The sequence below is a fragment of the Mycteria americana genome, chromosome 1 (genome assembly GCF_035582795.1).
Source record: "Mycteria americana isolate JAX WOST 10 ecotype Jacksonville Zoo and Gardens chromosome 1, USCA_MyAme_1.0, whole genome shotgun sequence".
NCBI lineage: Eukaryota > Metazoa > Chordata > Aves > Ciconiiformes > Ciconiidae > Mycteria > Mycteria americana.
This window is the reverse complement of record NC_134365.1, coordinates 103,517,047-103,532,438: the sequence shown is the minus strand read 5'-3', so window position 1 is coordinate 103,532,438 and position 15,392 is coordinate 103,517,047. Positions and strand designations below refer to the sequence as shown.

Below are 15,392 nucleotides of genomic sequence, written 5' to 3'. Positions count from 1 at the left end.
ACAGACATTAATTTCTTAAGACAACACTAGTAACCCAGGGAGCTGCAGAAAAATACCAGCGTGGAAAAACCCCAAGAGAAAAATGCCAAGACTCAGCAGACAACTTGACAAGACAAGACCAGCTCACTCCAACACATCCCACCCAGCTGACAACTGTGGGGCTAGCAGAGACTCGCCAGGTGCCTGCGCTGGGAGTGGGGAGCATTTGCTGCTTAGCCTGGCAGCATGTTCACCCTATTTATCTGCTCTGTGGCTTCACCCACAAACGCACACGGTGCACTCAGGAGCTACATATTTCCTGTGTGCAGAATGTCTCTGCTGCACTGGGTAAAAGATGCCCAAATAAAAGACGTAAAGTTTCAGTAGCTTCCAGAAGGGTAGGCAGTCATTACAGATGATACCCAGAAACAGGCAAAACTGGCACATATATTTTTTTTCTCTGAGAACTTACTTATTGACTGCAGTCAGTTTATATAAGACAAACACACTGAGCTTCTAAAGTCTCTCACTTCCAGCCCCCAAGAGAGTTGTTGCTCTCTTCTGAAGTGTCTGCACATTTTTTTCAGGTTTTATGGTCTTTTTCATTTTTAAAAATAGGATCACCTGCAGTATTCTGAAATCATTCCTTCTAACAATATACACTAAGATAAAGAACCCTGCCTATTTTTATATCCTGTTTATATATCCAAGGTCACATTAGCCTGTTTTTTACGGCAGCATTGCACTCATAGGCAGTTATTAGTCTATCAATATCACTGTCCTTTACAGAATCACTCCTTTTCATCATTATTTTTCAGTTTGGGTTGCATTTTTGTTCTTGAATGTACAAAGATCCATTTGTTTATATCAAAACAAGTTTTACTTTTAAGGGCTGACCTTTACTAAATGATAAAGGCTGTTCCCTGTCTGCACATCCTCTTTCTTTACTTACTTACTACTCTTTTGTCAGCTATTGATTTTATATTTATTTCCATGTTACTAACGAAAAATGTTGACCAGTTAGAATTTTGAATGGTGTATAAGGAATAGCTCAAATTCTGTGATTTAACAGTCACTGAAAACTACTTTAAGGTTTCTTAGGCCTCAGTTTTTTAAAATCCATTTACTAAAAAATTTGGTAAGCTTTTTACTGTCAGAACACTTTGTGATATTTTGTCATACTTTACAAAATCTAAACGTATTACCTCTGTGGCTTGTCTGCTTGAGGAAGACACAAAGAAGCGGGAGATAGGCAATATGCAAGTTACCTTTGGCAATTAACATGTAATCAACCAGGAAAAATTATTTAAATGCTTGGGTTTTTTGACCAGGCCTGTTTTCCAAAACACAAATGAACTGGCATTCATTATATACGTATCAATTGAATCCTTTTCCAGCATTTCCATTATTTTGCATGCAACAGCTTGGTTTAGGCAAGATTAACGAGCTGCAGTAATAGAGGATGAGGAGCAACTGTCTAGATAGCAATTCTGTTGGGAAAGTATATAGGAGTCATAGCAAATCATATAGTAAACAAAGTATGGACAATGATGTTTGACTGAGATAAACAGGATTATAGCCAGCAAAATATATAGAGTAATCCTTCCCCTCTCTTCAGCATTTGTAAGCCTTTAGCAGCAGTGCTGTGTCTAGTTTTTAGTGCCTTACTTCAAAAAATACCTGGATCAGTTGCAAAGACACCACAGGAGCACAACAGGAACGACGAGATCTCTAGAAAGGCTGTGCTCTGGAAGGTCTCAAAGTGCATTGGAGTCATTTACCTTGGAGGCTAAATTGGAAGGACTATCCACTAACAATCTTCTAGTTAAGAAGAGAATAACCTGTTCTCTATGTTAATGGCCAAAAAGGAAGAAGGGATTTAAATTACAGTAAAAAGAGTTTTATGTTAGACTTCAGGAAAATCCTTACTACTCTTACAGTTGTAAAGAAGAGGGATAGTTGAGACTAATTGGGAACCTGGGGAATCTCCACTATAGAAGGCTTTTAAGACATGTTAAACACTGTCAGACCTGGTTTCTACATAATCTCATGTTGCCTTGGGGCGGGAGAGGACACCTAAATGACTTCTTGAATCCTCTCCAACACTGTGATTTTTATAAAAATCTAGTTACCTGGTTAATGCTGCTTCCTTTTTCTTTTCAAACCAGTACTCTAACACCTACGGTCTTCCAGTAGTCTTGAATTCCCTGAGTCCCCATACTCATTAAATTTACCATCAGTAGCCCAGAGATCTCCTCAGCCAATTCTTTCAGGACTCTTGGAAGAGAACTATTTACGCCAGATGGGGAGTACTTCATATTCTTCATGTTATGTGAATAAATTACTAATTTCTAATTTTCTCATTCCAAATACCTTATTTTCTGCATCTTTCTAAAAATAGTTCAATACCATTCACAGAAACATTTTTATTCATAATACAACAGAGAAATTCCCATTATCCTGAGTGTTGTGAGACTTGGGCTTTTACCTAACACACTTAGCTTCTATTTTCAATTTTCTACACTTCATATTTTCTAACATGTATTGATTTCCACATGTATCCTCTCTTTTCCATTAATTTTTACAAGTGTTTATATTTCTAGTTTCTGCTTTCATGTTACCTCTAATGTAGGTTGAGCTGTTATCCAAAACTGGCCTTTTTTATTGATCAATGATTTCTCAATCAAGAATTTTAAAAAGGAATTTCCACTTTCACCTTTTTCATTTTCACTTTGCACACTCACACAAACACATGGTTAGAATTCTTCTCCAATGAATGAGAACTGGTCAGAATAATTTTTCATGTACAAAACCCAATATCTAATTCATTATAAATTCACCTTCTCAGTCCTAAGAAGTTGCAACATTATTAGACTGAGTGCAGTATTTTTTATGTTGGATAACTGTCTGTCTTTAACTTGGTGGTGTTTTACTCCCAGTTACATGAGGTCTCCAGTGAGCATCTTCAAAATCTAACTTCCCCACAGGACCATTTTTCTTTCCATACACTACACACAGATGCTTAAGCAATAACTTATGCTATCTTCTAATTTGATTCAATTATCTGTTTCAGTCTTACTGTTTCCTACTACTACCTGGATAGATAGAATTTCAAATCCTGTGGCTCTGAGCTACCAAGATTAAAACAAACAGTGGTTCTTTTGCGTAAGATGCCACTACCCACCTTTTTTTATTCAACTTTTTTTCCTAGAGAACCTTATCACCTATTTCTTAACAAGATCTTTTTTTAAATGAAATTAAAATTAATGTTCTTTGCTATATCATTTTGTGCTTTCCTACACTTTCACAGTGCTCCTGCTACTTCAGAGCCAATATAATTATCCTTTCCATACCTTACGTGCAAACGTGCACATTCTCCTGAGAGTGGAATCGCTGCTGTAATCCTACTGCTCCATCTCTCACCGGAACGTAAGCCAACATTTTCGTACCAAAAGCTTCAGTTTTACGTTATCCTTTTTCACATTGCCTTTCTTCCATTCTCACTTGAAAAATCAACATGAATCCCTTTATTCTCATGTTGTATTATTATTAGCATTGCCAGCCATTGCAGACCCCTCCATTACATCAGAGTAACCTCACTGGATTAAGTGTTAAATAGAAAAAGCGAGATGAAGCTCTGATTTATTCTCCTCTTGTGCTTTTTTGGTGGAAGACTTTACTGAATTTGCATTATGGAATGCATATATTTATGCGACCGTACCATGTAAATAAGCAAGATAAGTAAACCAAATGCTGTACTTTGTTCTTGCTACCTAAAATCATAAGATACCACACTGAGAGATTTAATTTATGTCATTTTTTTAAAATAAAAGAGTAATTCTTGTACCTACTGAGAGAACTGATGGAGGCAGAGGCAATTGATTCCAACTGTATCTTCAGTACTGTTTGTTATTCCGTATACTGTCAAACCCCTGAAGCTAGTGAAATGGAAGTAGCAACTAATGGAACCTCGGAATGACACGGTATTTCATTTGAACAATTAAGTGGATAAGACATATTGAAGACCAAAGCTGATTATTATATTCATTACATATCACTTTTGCAAGCTTATGTGTTCCTTTCTGTTTACAGCTCATTTGCCAAATATGTATTTTTTCAACTCCATATACTTTTCAGCATTCAGAGTTTATGAAGGTAGAAGGAATAAATAAGCCACTTGCTTCACTAACCATTCAGATTTTTATATTTGTTATTCATGCTATGTAATTGATCCCCAATTGTATCATCATATTACTTAGAAGAACAAGCCATGAACATCATATATGATTATATCTGTGGAAAGGGGAGCTATATGAACATCCACTCAACTTACATTTGCATGAACAAAAATGCAACTTTACAATTATTTCCAAATAACAAGGCATGTAGCCACGGTAGGATGAAAAAACCCTCAGATTCTAAACAAATAATCTAATGTGTGTTTCAGCACCTCCAAAGTCTCTATAAAAAAAGTTAAATCTGAACTAAACCCAGAAATACTCAACACTCAAAATTCTACAAGCAGGCCTAATTCATTTTATGACTTCTACAGCACCAAGGGATTAAGGTATTTGTCTTTTACCACCATCTTCTAAGACTTTGTAAATAGTCTACTTCATGTCTGAATTTTCTTTATCTAGAAATGACTGTTGAAATTATCACTGTAAATTTTGAGAGATGGTCATAAAAGTCTGCCCTTCTGGAGAAAGCCTTTGGCTTTTGCATTCAGGGAACAATAGACACCAGTCTTTAAGTGTTATTTCAATAATAAAAAGACCATAATTAGAACATACCATCAGCTAGTTGCCGTATTACATTTACTGTGCCTTATTTTTAGTATTGTTAACATCTACCTTTCTGAAAGGAGGACAGTGGATTTAAAAAAAAGTGACAAGTCTGTGGCTACAGCCTGTCAAGCTTTAAGTTAACTTTAGGGTTTAAAGTATCCAACCACAAACTTTTCTTATTTTAACAAGAGCATTTTTACTTCCTTCCTAATGCCACTTCATTGTAAAATAAGCAATTGCAATACTTTCAACACCTATCAAAATGCTCTGGTAAACAATTATTATCATTTACAATTTATAACCTGTACACAGCCCATTGAATGTACCTGTAGCTTGTCATACCTCTACTTTAAATGACATAATTGGTACTTACAATTTTTTAATTTTAGGATCAGGAAATATTTTAAATACTGGAGAAATTTAAATATCTATTTTATAAAGTTGGAGGTTAAGACATAGTAAGATAAAAAAACTGAGACAGACAGACTTATTTTCAGGAAACAAGAATCCTTGCACCCAAATGAAATAATAGTAAAATTTTATGTTCTGGTTTTTTTCCGTTATTTTTGTAGCCTGTTTTTAATAGCATTAAAATTACTTACAATAGTGCTAAAATACTTCTTAAAAACAAACAAACAAAATAGAAACAACTGATTAATTCTGAAAATTGGTCAATTATGCCTAGAAGCTTTTGTTTAAATGAAGGTTTTTTCTGTTTAGACATCACGTAACAGGCAGAGTTCACTCCTGAAGCAGTCTCAGTACAATTAACATAGAGATTATTTGGACAACTGTTAGCCTTTATAATTATTTAAGCCAAGGTATGAAATCTTGGTAGCAGCTTTCTGTACAAAGCATCTTGTGACACTTATTTCTCTGGTGTACAAAAAAGAATAATCAGGTGAATGAAGGAAAAAGAAACGACCTTTATTGCTGTTTTACAACAGAACCGAGAAAAGACTCCCTGCACGATGACCTACAACAGGATCTCCTTGTTGTGGAGTGTAACTAGAGATTCATAATACCTCCACACCGATGCAACTGTCCATGCTTTAACGGTTTTTCTGCACATGCATATATGAACACTCTGATGGTGAACATCTCCCTAAAGCAACTTAGGAAGGACAGAAGTCTTTAAATGGTTATTCCACTAGGATAACACATTGACTTTCTTTTTTCAATATCAAAGTGCTGCCTTATCATACAACTTTAATCCCTGTTCATAATACAGACAAATATTCCAAAGAGGAGAAATTAAACAATTTATCACTCACAGGCACCTAACACCAGTCAGTAAAAGATATGGCCTTTCCCAGTCAGGCAGGTTTCATGTTTCATTTCATGAATACCAAGCGGAGCCTTGGGAATCCTGATACATTCAGTGGCACCAAATGAACCAAGCATGTAGAAAATGTATCTGTCAGTGCAGAAATACATGACAATTTCTGCACTGAAACCTTTCTGGGATAATAGCTACAATCCCAAATTGTACACAGTTAGATCTTGACTATGTATTCTGCTGGTTTGCAAGTTGTTTTGCCCTAAGACAACTGTAAACATGATGTATTTTGAGGTCTAACCTAAGTGCTTGCTTCTCCAACGTGAGTCTTATTCACGAGCATGAGAAAAAAATAAAATTACTGAGGTAAAAAGAGAGCATATTCAGATCTAAAATAAATGGGTTTACCTCAGAAACAGATGAACCCCCAAGTTTTCCTCAGGTAACTGTGGAATGGAGAATGAATAGGTAATATCCTACCTCTCCTAACCTACAACACAGTTTTTTTCCTCAAGAGCAGTGTCAAAGTGATTTCAAAGTGATTTAGTTGAACACTACACTTCCAAACAGGGGAGTAAGGCAGGAGGAGGTTCTCAAATGCACAGATCAGCCAGAAGGCATGAATTTCTACATTCGTAATGCATCAGAAGGGGCTGAGCACTGCAACGTCAGCCCTGCAGGACAGGCAGCGAACACAGAACCGAAGAATAAGTCCTGGTGGGTAGAAGCAGACTGCTCTACTTTAATGGACTCCTCACAAAGAATGAGATGGGAAAAAGGGGTTTTAGGTACCAGGGAAACAGTGTGTTCATAACCATTGACTCAGCTTTCCTTTCTAAGATATTCTTTTTCAGCAGGGATTCCTGTAAAATGAAGTGAGATAAATTAATGCTGTTCACAGATCCAGAAGATAACACCAGAGCTGGTTTATGTCACATAGCTGTGTTATTTCCCTAAGCTTTTGGTTTCACGTGTGAGATAACTGGAGGTTGTGCTGGTTTTGGCTGGGGTAGAGTTAATTTTCTTCACAGTAGCTACTGTGGGACTATGTTTTGGATTTGTGCTGAAGACAGTGTTGATAACACAGGGATGTTTCAGTTACTGCTGAGCAGTGCCTACACAGAGTCAAGGCCTTTTCTGCTCCTCACCCCACCCCACCAGCGAGTAGGCTGGGGGTGCACAAGGAGCTGGGAGGGGACACAGCTGGGACAGCTGACCCCAACTGCCCAAAGGGACATCCCAGACCATATGGTGTCATGCTCAGCACGTAAAGCTGGGGGAAGAAGGAGGACAGGGGGACATGTGGAGTGATGGCATTTTGTCTTCCCAAATCACCATTACATGTGATGGAGCCCTGCTTTCCTGGAGATGGCTGAACACCTGCCTGCTGATGGGAAGGAGCAAATTAATTCCTTGTTTCGCTTTGCTTGCATGCGTGGTTTTTGCTTTACCTACTAAACTGTCTTTATCTCAACCCACAAATTTTCTCACTTTTACTCCTCCGTTTCTCTCCCCCATCCCACCAGGGGGGAGTGAGCGAGCAGCTGGGTGGGGCTTAGTTGCTGGCTGGGGTTAAATCACGACAGAGGTCAAGAGCTAACCCTGATAAAAATAGGGGTTGCAAAATTATGATAGGAGCCCAGCCGCCCTATGTAATAATTTTCATTCTGACTTGAAAAAGCTAATTGATATTCACTTCACCGTCATGTTCATGTCAACAGTAGATTACTGGGCAGATTTTTCTAAATGAACACGAATACCTGACAGTTTTGTCAGCTCTGTTTATTAACCTGAGTATATATTCATTAGGGAAATTAGAAACAAGTGAAATTCAGACAAATGGATTTATCCTTCCTTGCACTGGTAAAGTACAAATGACTTGTGTGTTGAAGCCAATCCTATTAGATTGGGACGTGATTTGTGAAGTCATGATGCTAGATTTAATATTCTCCACTTTGCAGTTAACCTTTTCTATTCTGCATTCTTACAAGCATTTGCTTTTATGTCTTTTACCATACTATTTTTTTGAGTGGTGATAAAATGAACAAAAGTTTATGTGACAACAATTCATAAGTGAAAAAAAAACATACAAAAGCTTTTGGAAAAGTGTAACACCTATACATAACTGTCAGTCAGACTAATTATGAAGTTAATAATTCCATCACTATTGCTCCTATACTCTGCATTTCTTAGGATGTCCTCTTCAAGCAGGGTAGAAACTTCCCACAGGAGTTCATGGGGATAATCAAACCCACCCTAGGCACCCGTTCTTTCTTGCATTGCACTGATCCAAAGACCTAACCCCTCTATTAGTAAAGTATGAAATGATATAGGTTTTGTTGCCTTTGCCCCATGCATAACTGGGAAGGTTGATAAGAGGTACATTCAACCAGAATCAATACAGACCTTTTCCACAAGTCCCTTTAAAGAAAGGAGTTTTGAAGAGGACAGCTGATAAAGTGACAAATGGGGAGTGGGAAGACAGATGGTCACTGCTTATTCAAGTAGTTACTTAACAACCACAATGAAAAATTAGCTGTTTGGTGACACTGAGAACAGAATAGACAGATGTCAGGAGAGGTACAAAGGCTAAAGCAACTAAAGAGAGCTCGTGCTTGACTGGGAGCACAGCCTCATGAAGAGCTGTTCGAGAATCTCTAGCTCAAGAACTGTGGGTGCATGTTCTTGCAGGTGCAGTCAGAGCTGCAGAGCATGCTGCTTCAGACGGGCTGAGAGCAAGAACCAGGAGTCTGAAACTCTGACATACAGGCAAATCAGATGTGGGAACAACAGTTGGGGAAGTTCCAGGCATGAAATATCAAGGCAGGCATTTCTGCGGTGGCACAGACCCATCCACTGCAGCCAAAGACTCTTTACTACTCTCTCTTTGTCTTCTACTACTTCTTAGTTGAGCATAACTTCTTAACTCTAAGGCAGCTAAACAAGAGTTTACCTGCATTCAGTCCGTATTTTTACATCATAAAATGAAACGGGGTCATTCCTGTTTTGCAGGCAGAAAAGCTACAATACAGAAAGCAAAGAGTTCATATAGTCCATGAATGGCAAATCTTGACTACCCTGCTTTCGCAAGCTAACAATAATGCTAGCAATGTTTGTATGAAGTGTACAGAGGGTGGAAAAGCATAGCTGTTCAATCCCTATCTGCTGCGTTGTTGCAGTCTGAACTACCACCCAGAATTTATTCACAAGTCATATAAATGAGCCTCCAGAAGTGACAGGACATTATTATTATTATCCATTACAGATCTATGCCAATGCCATATAAGCAGGATGAAGTTAGTATTTCATACTCAAATAAAAGGACATGCTCCCAGGTCTCCCTAATGAAAGCAAGTGACATATAAAGGATAGGGGAGGGCTATCAAGCCTACATTTGTATTTTTTCTGCTTGTTAAAGGTGATGTGATTAGTAATGATTTTAGCTGCCAGCAGTTAAGGCAAGTCATCAGTACAGCCACAAGCTGTGGGCATATCAAAGCAGAAGCAGTCATGACTTTCAAAGGTGTCAATGCTCTCAAGCAAAATGATCAGTTTTTCTCCTTTGATTCCTGAAGTGGCATCTCATTTGCTTGATAAGTTATCTACTTTAGAAGTTAAATATTTAATATAGTTGGCCTTACTGCTGTAGTCTGAAAGTGACCGTGATGTACAGAAAAACAGTTTAGCAGAACTCATATTAAAAAAAAACTTCCAGGAAGGAACACAAAGGCAACTCAGAAAACATAAGGTTAACATTTGGCTATATTAAATGTTTTGGTTTTTTTAGTGCAGAGCCTCAAAAATATACCAAGGTAAATGCAACTTGTTCCACTCATGACAAATATTCCCAGAGATACCCCAGGTTTATAGTCATGATGATAAAATGTTTCTTATCTCCTTTGATTAAATATCCACACAGCCAGTCAGTTTAATGTTTTTCAGCTTTGTAATTCTCTCTTTCACTGACTCAGTCTGTCACTTTTTCCGCTAGCTCTTCATTTATAATTTATGGTGTCAAGCACCAAGCTTTCACAGCATGAACATTTTACAGGTGCTAGGTCAGGCTGTCAAGCTAAAGTACATGCTAATAATTGGTAGCTTTGAAAGTCTTGGTCTCTTTACCTACAATGGAACATCAGCATGAAGGCTCAATTGTTCTTCCAAAATAATCAGCTTTCCAATACTTTTAACTTTATCAACAAATAAATATACAACATCCTGTCATTTACTTGATAGGAAATAAGTTTTGACTATCTAACCAAAGATCAAATTGCTTTAAAAGATGGGACAGCATGGAGTACTCACCTCTACTATATACAGACTTTGACCTTTGAATGATATACTTCTAATGCACGTACATGGAGATTAAAATTTCAAAGATAACTGAAGAGCATAAAATAGATCTGAGAATGCCATCATTCATGTAGTAAACTGTTACACGTCGTCTGTTGAATAACTGTTCTCATATTCAACAGTACATAGCTACCCACTTTTTTTCTTTTGTGACTATATGATAATCTAATTGGGCAAAACAAACTTTTTTTTCTGATTTCACATCAAGAAGAGAAAGTAAAAAGACTGCTTTTCCATATTATTTTAGGATGTTTTTTCAGATTTTCTAGACTGCAAGAGGTGATCTGGATATGATGCGGGGAACATTTTTCAATATATCTCTTCCTAGTCCACAGCTCTTTAAACGTCAGCAGAAGAAAAAAAATGTTGGACCTAACAGCATAGTACTAATACTTTTTTACAATAATTAAACCAAAAACACTTCCTGCTAAAACAGTGTAAAGTAAAAACAGTCACTTCTGATATGACTGAAAATAGTCTTTTTGGTAACAAGGGGTTGTCATGTGTAACACACATGAAGGTGGAAAGCATTTGTGAGACATCTACTGACCTGAAATGAACACGTCTTGGGCACAATGATTTGCCAGGTACAGGATTGCATCACTACTGCTGGAAATGCAGTAGCACTTGGTGACTTAGTTCAAAGCACCGCTTTGAAGGGCTACTTGAGACTTAAGTGCCTGTTATACAACCCAGTGATGCAAGAGGAATGTCACTGAGGATTGCTGGAGCACTGCCAAGGGACATTGAAGGGAATGCCAAATATAGACTATATAATACTACATCCACACTGTTACTGCAGAATATGGGAACCTTTATATTTGAATGATTATTGCAGAGGTAATGTTTGAATTAAAATTTGCTTTATACCACTTTTCTTCAAAACTTTTTTTTTTCCTCTTTTGCCATTCTGTCTGAAATGTTTGAGCCCAGAAAGTGTGAGAAGGGGACAAATAGCACCATGACTGTGGAGGTGAATTACTCTATTACAGGAAAAATAGGGAATAATTTAAAAATTATTCTTTGCTCCTATCTGAAGACTACAATACCGTGAAAATGCTCAATTTGTCTAGGAAGGCTATCCAGTATATCACAGAATTATAGAACTATAGAATGGTTTGGTTTGGAAGGGACATCCACAGATCATCTAGTCCAACCCCCCTGCCATGGGCTGGGATATCTTTCACTAGATCAGGTTGCTTAAAGCCCCATCCAGTCTGGCCTTGAACACTGCCAACGATGGGGCATCCACAACTTCTCTGGGCAACCTGTTCCAGTGTCTCATCACCCTCATGGTAAAGAATTTCTTCATTATACCCGATCTAAATCTACCATCTTTCAATTTAAACCATTGCGCCATGTCCTGTCACTACATGCCCTGGTAAAAAGTCTTTCTCTGTCTTTCTTACAAGCTCCCTTTATATTTTGAAAGGCCACAATAGGGTCTCCCCAGAGCCTTCTCTTCTCCCAGATGAACAACCCCTACTCTCTCAGCCTTTCTTCACAGGACAGGTGTTCCATCCCTCTGATCATTTTTGTGGCCCTCCTCTGGACCCGCTCCAACAGGTCCATGTCCTTCTTGTGCTGAGGACCCCAGAGCTGGACGCAGTACTCCAGGTGGGGTCTCACCAGAGCAGAGCAGAGTGGCAGAATCACCTCCCTCGACCTGCTGGCCACGCTGCTTTTGATGCAGCCCAGGATACGGTTGGCCTTCTGGGCTGCAAGCGCACATTGCCGGGTCATGTACAATCTTTCATTCACCAGTATCCCCAAGTCCTTCTCGGCAGGGCTGCTCTCAATCCCTTCATCCCCCAGTCTGTATTGATATTGAGGATTGTCCTGAGCCAGGTGCAAGACTTTGCACTTGGCCTTGCTGAATTTCAAGAGGTTCACATCTATCTACATATCTATGTATCCAGTATATATATATCTATGATCTAGCGTGGAATAGTTTTTACCAACACAACAAAAACCAAGCCTGAAAAATTACTACTGCCCCTGTACTTCTTCCCAAGAAAGTTCGTTATACATAAGTACTTTGAAAAGCATATGAAGAATGCATTTTATGCTCCTCCTTTAAGAAATTCTGTAGCTCATACAGACCCCCTCCTTTAAACATCCCTAGATAAAAAAGCAACAATAAAGGGATATAATAAATTTGTATTCAATTTTAGATATTACACATATTTCACAAACCCACATTATGATCTAAGGCGTCTTTTCTTACAAGAGCTAGCTACCACCATACCTGAGCAATTTGAAATACTGTGCTTGTTACTCTCACTTTCCCACCTGTTCAAAATCATTCTCAGACTATGAATATAATACTATCTCATGGCAGGTTTCTCTACCCTCTACATGAATGCAAACAATTATTGTTTAATGTTGTTTCCCACCAACAATAATGAATGCCTTGATCAGAATCTCAGTGTGCTTTTTTGATTGTCCACAGTCCCTTCATTTCCAGTGCTTGCCCTCAATCAGAACAAATGATTTAAATCTCATACTTAATTTAAAACAGATGAAGGGGGAATTTAAGATGTTTCATTCATGTAAATGCCAAATTTATAACAATGAATATTATCTTTTATATTGCTATACAGCTTAATTTATTTCATCTAAGAGCAATAAAACAGAGTAAGTACTGAGTGATCCTAATAGCCAAGCAGAATCAAATTATGGAAGAAAAAGCTGACATCTGAATTATAATGCATTAAGGTAAAATTACAGCCGAATTTGAGGATAATTTCATTCAATTTGACTTTGAGAATGCAGTACTTTTTCAGCCTTATTTCAGTATTATACAAACTGAAAAGTGTTTTGAATCTACAAAAATTATGAAATATGATTTGTGGTTTTATAGTTAAGATATCATTAAATTACTATTTGTGTGGCAACACCATATTGGTAGTGAACATTCTAGCTTATCATGTACATTTTGTTGTACAAATGTCAGAAATAAATCTGGGTTAGGAAACTGAAACAAGTTGTAAAAGTTTTTAGCTGCTTTAAATAGAGAGCAGAAGAGGTGAGGAAGTGCATAAAAAGCATGCTTTTGAGACAGACAGTATTTAACTGTGCGATTCATAGTGCAATTCCTCAAAGGCTAGTCATGACACTGATCTTAATTATTAAGTAAGTAATGTCCTTGGCCAAAGTAGGTTTGTTCTAATGATACTTTTTTCATGGGAAAGTTGGGAGGCACTGTCAATGCAACTGAAGGCTGGAACACTATGTGGGGGGCTATGGGGAGAGAAGGAATGATTCTTCATATCTGGGATAATAAAGAAGGGAGGACATTAAATACAAATCATAAGACAATTCAAAGGGAGCTAAGGAGAATTTCTTTTATGAAGTGGGAGCCAAACAGACATGCACATATTAGCTGATGTCAAGCCAACCAAGGACCAATCAAACGACACGGGAATGAAGGAGACAAATGCCATCACAGCAAGTGTCAGGTATTTCTAATGAAAATACTACTGTTGCACAAAGCACCAGAAAAATCTCACCAGCAAAACTCCACATGGTTCTGGCCACCTTTGTTCAATAAAGAATGAACTAAAACAGCATGAAGAACAGGCAAAGGCAACTGTAACTGTCATAGTGATCCAGTATCTCTTGAATGAGAACGGCATGTGAAAACCCAAAACAACTCCTCCTACAATAGTGAAGTTGGACAAAAATTGAGAATGGAAAGATGTTCTTAAGCTTTGGGATGACATCAACAGAAGAATAAATGAATAAGCACTGACCACTAATAAATGCAGCTTATAAATGCAGCTTATAAATGCATTTTAATTTCATAGTACTGGAGTTCAGAACAACCTTCCAATGGGGGATGAAATAAGGGACTATCACTTAACTAGATTTAAGATGAAAACTAATAACTTTTTTATACAGCATCATAAGAGGCATTTGCTTGTGGTAACAGAGCTCTTTCCCAATCCTGTGTTCCAATTACAGTCAACAGAGCCACTCGATGCAGTGTAAACAGTCTTAGCATATACCACTAATGCAAATACTACTTTTTCTGTCAATAACAATTAAAAAAAAACTTTCAATGCCAGTAATCTTACAGTAAAATATTTTCCTCACCTCAAAGGAAATTCAGCCACTTGCTGAATGATAAACTGACTCTTCCATTGCTAATTTCCTTTCCTGTCTTCGGGGCCGATGGTACCTTCTCCGCTCCAACTCATTTTCTTTTGGAACACAGCAACAAGTACTTAAATAATTCCTGAACCCTCTTCACAGAACTACAATATAGATCTTTTTGAACTACTTTATTTATCTTTAATGTAAGTCTCCAAAGGACATAACCCACATTATGGACTAATAGCCTGTGTAAAACTGAATTTTATGAACTGTAGCAGTTTTGAGCAATAAGAATGGAATCAGTGGACTCAAGTTGATGGCATTTCTTCCCTACCCTACACAGGAATGAATTTATTTTTTATATTTTCAAAATAATGTACTTTTAAAAAGCATTAGAACCTGCTTGGAGTCTACAAATATGTATGCTCACACATAGACATGACATGTTATCGAACAAACGATTTTTTTTTTCCCTCCTTACTAACCCCCAAATTTTGTAAATTAGAATATTCATGTAAGAGAGAGTCAGAAGAACTTGATTTTTAATCTTCTCTTCCTTCTTCCTATTTTCTTCTCCTCTCTCTTATAAAAAATGTACTGTTCCATCTTATTAGCTGAAAAAAGGATAGCCCACTGCTATTTTAGTCATAAATTGTATCACTTTACTGCAATGAAAATCATACTTATGTTCCTTACAGCCACATAAATACGTTTACCTCTGCTCAAAGAATACTACCTCCATGAAGCTCACCAACAAGAATCCTATTTTATTCATATAGCATTTCATATCAAGACTATTTTTTAATTTCTTTTCATAGCTTTCTCTTACTTTAAAACAGATCAAAAACCTTTTAACATATGTTCCATGCGGTAAAGGCCCCCAAACCCAAACATTC

The 15,392-nt window shown here is 37.4% G+C and overlaps 1 protein-coding gene across 9 annotated transcripts in view; it reads right to left on the bottom strand.

The window, feature by feature from the left end:
* Nucleotides 1-15,392, bottom strand: part of EPHA6 (EPH receptor A6) — a 532,902-nt gene that overhangs the window by 499,990 nt on the left and 17,520 nt on the right. The window lies entirely within an intron of this gene.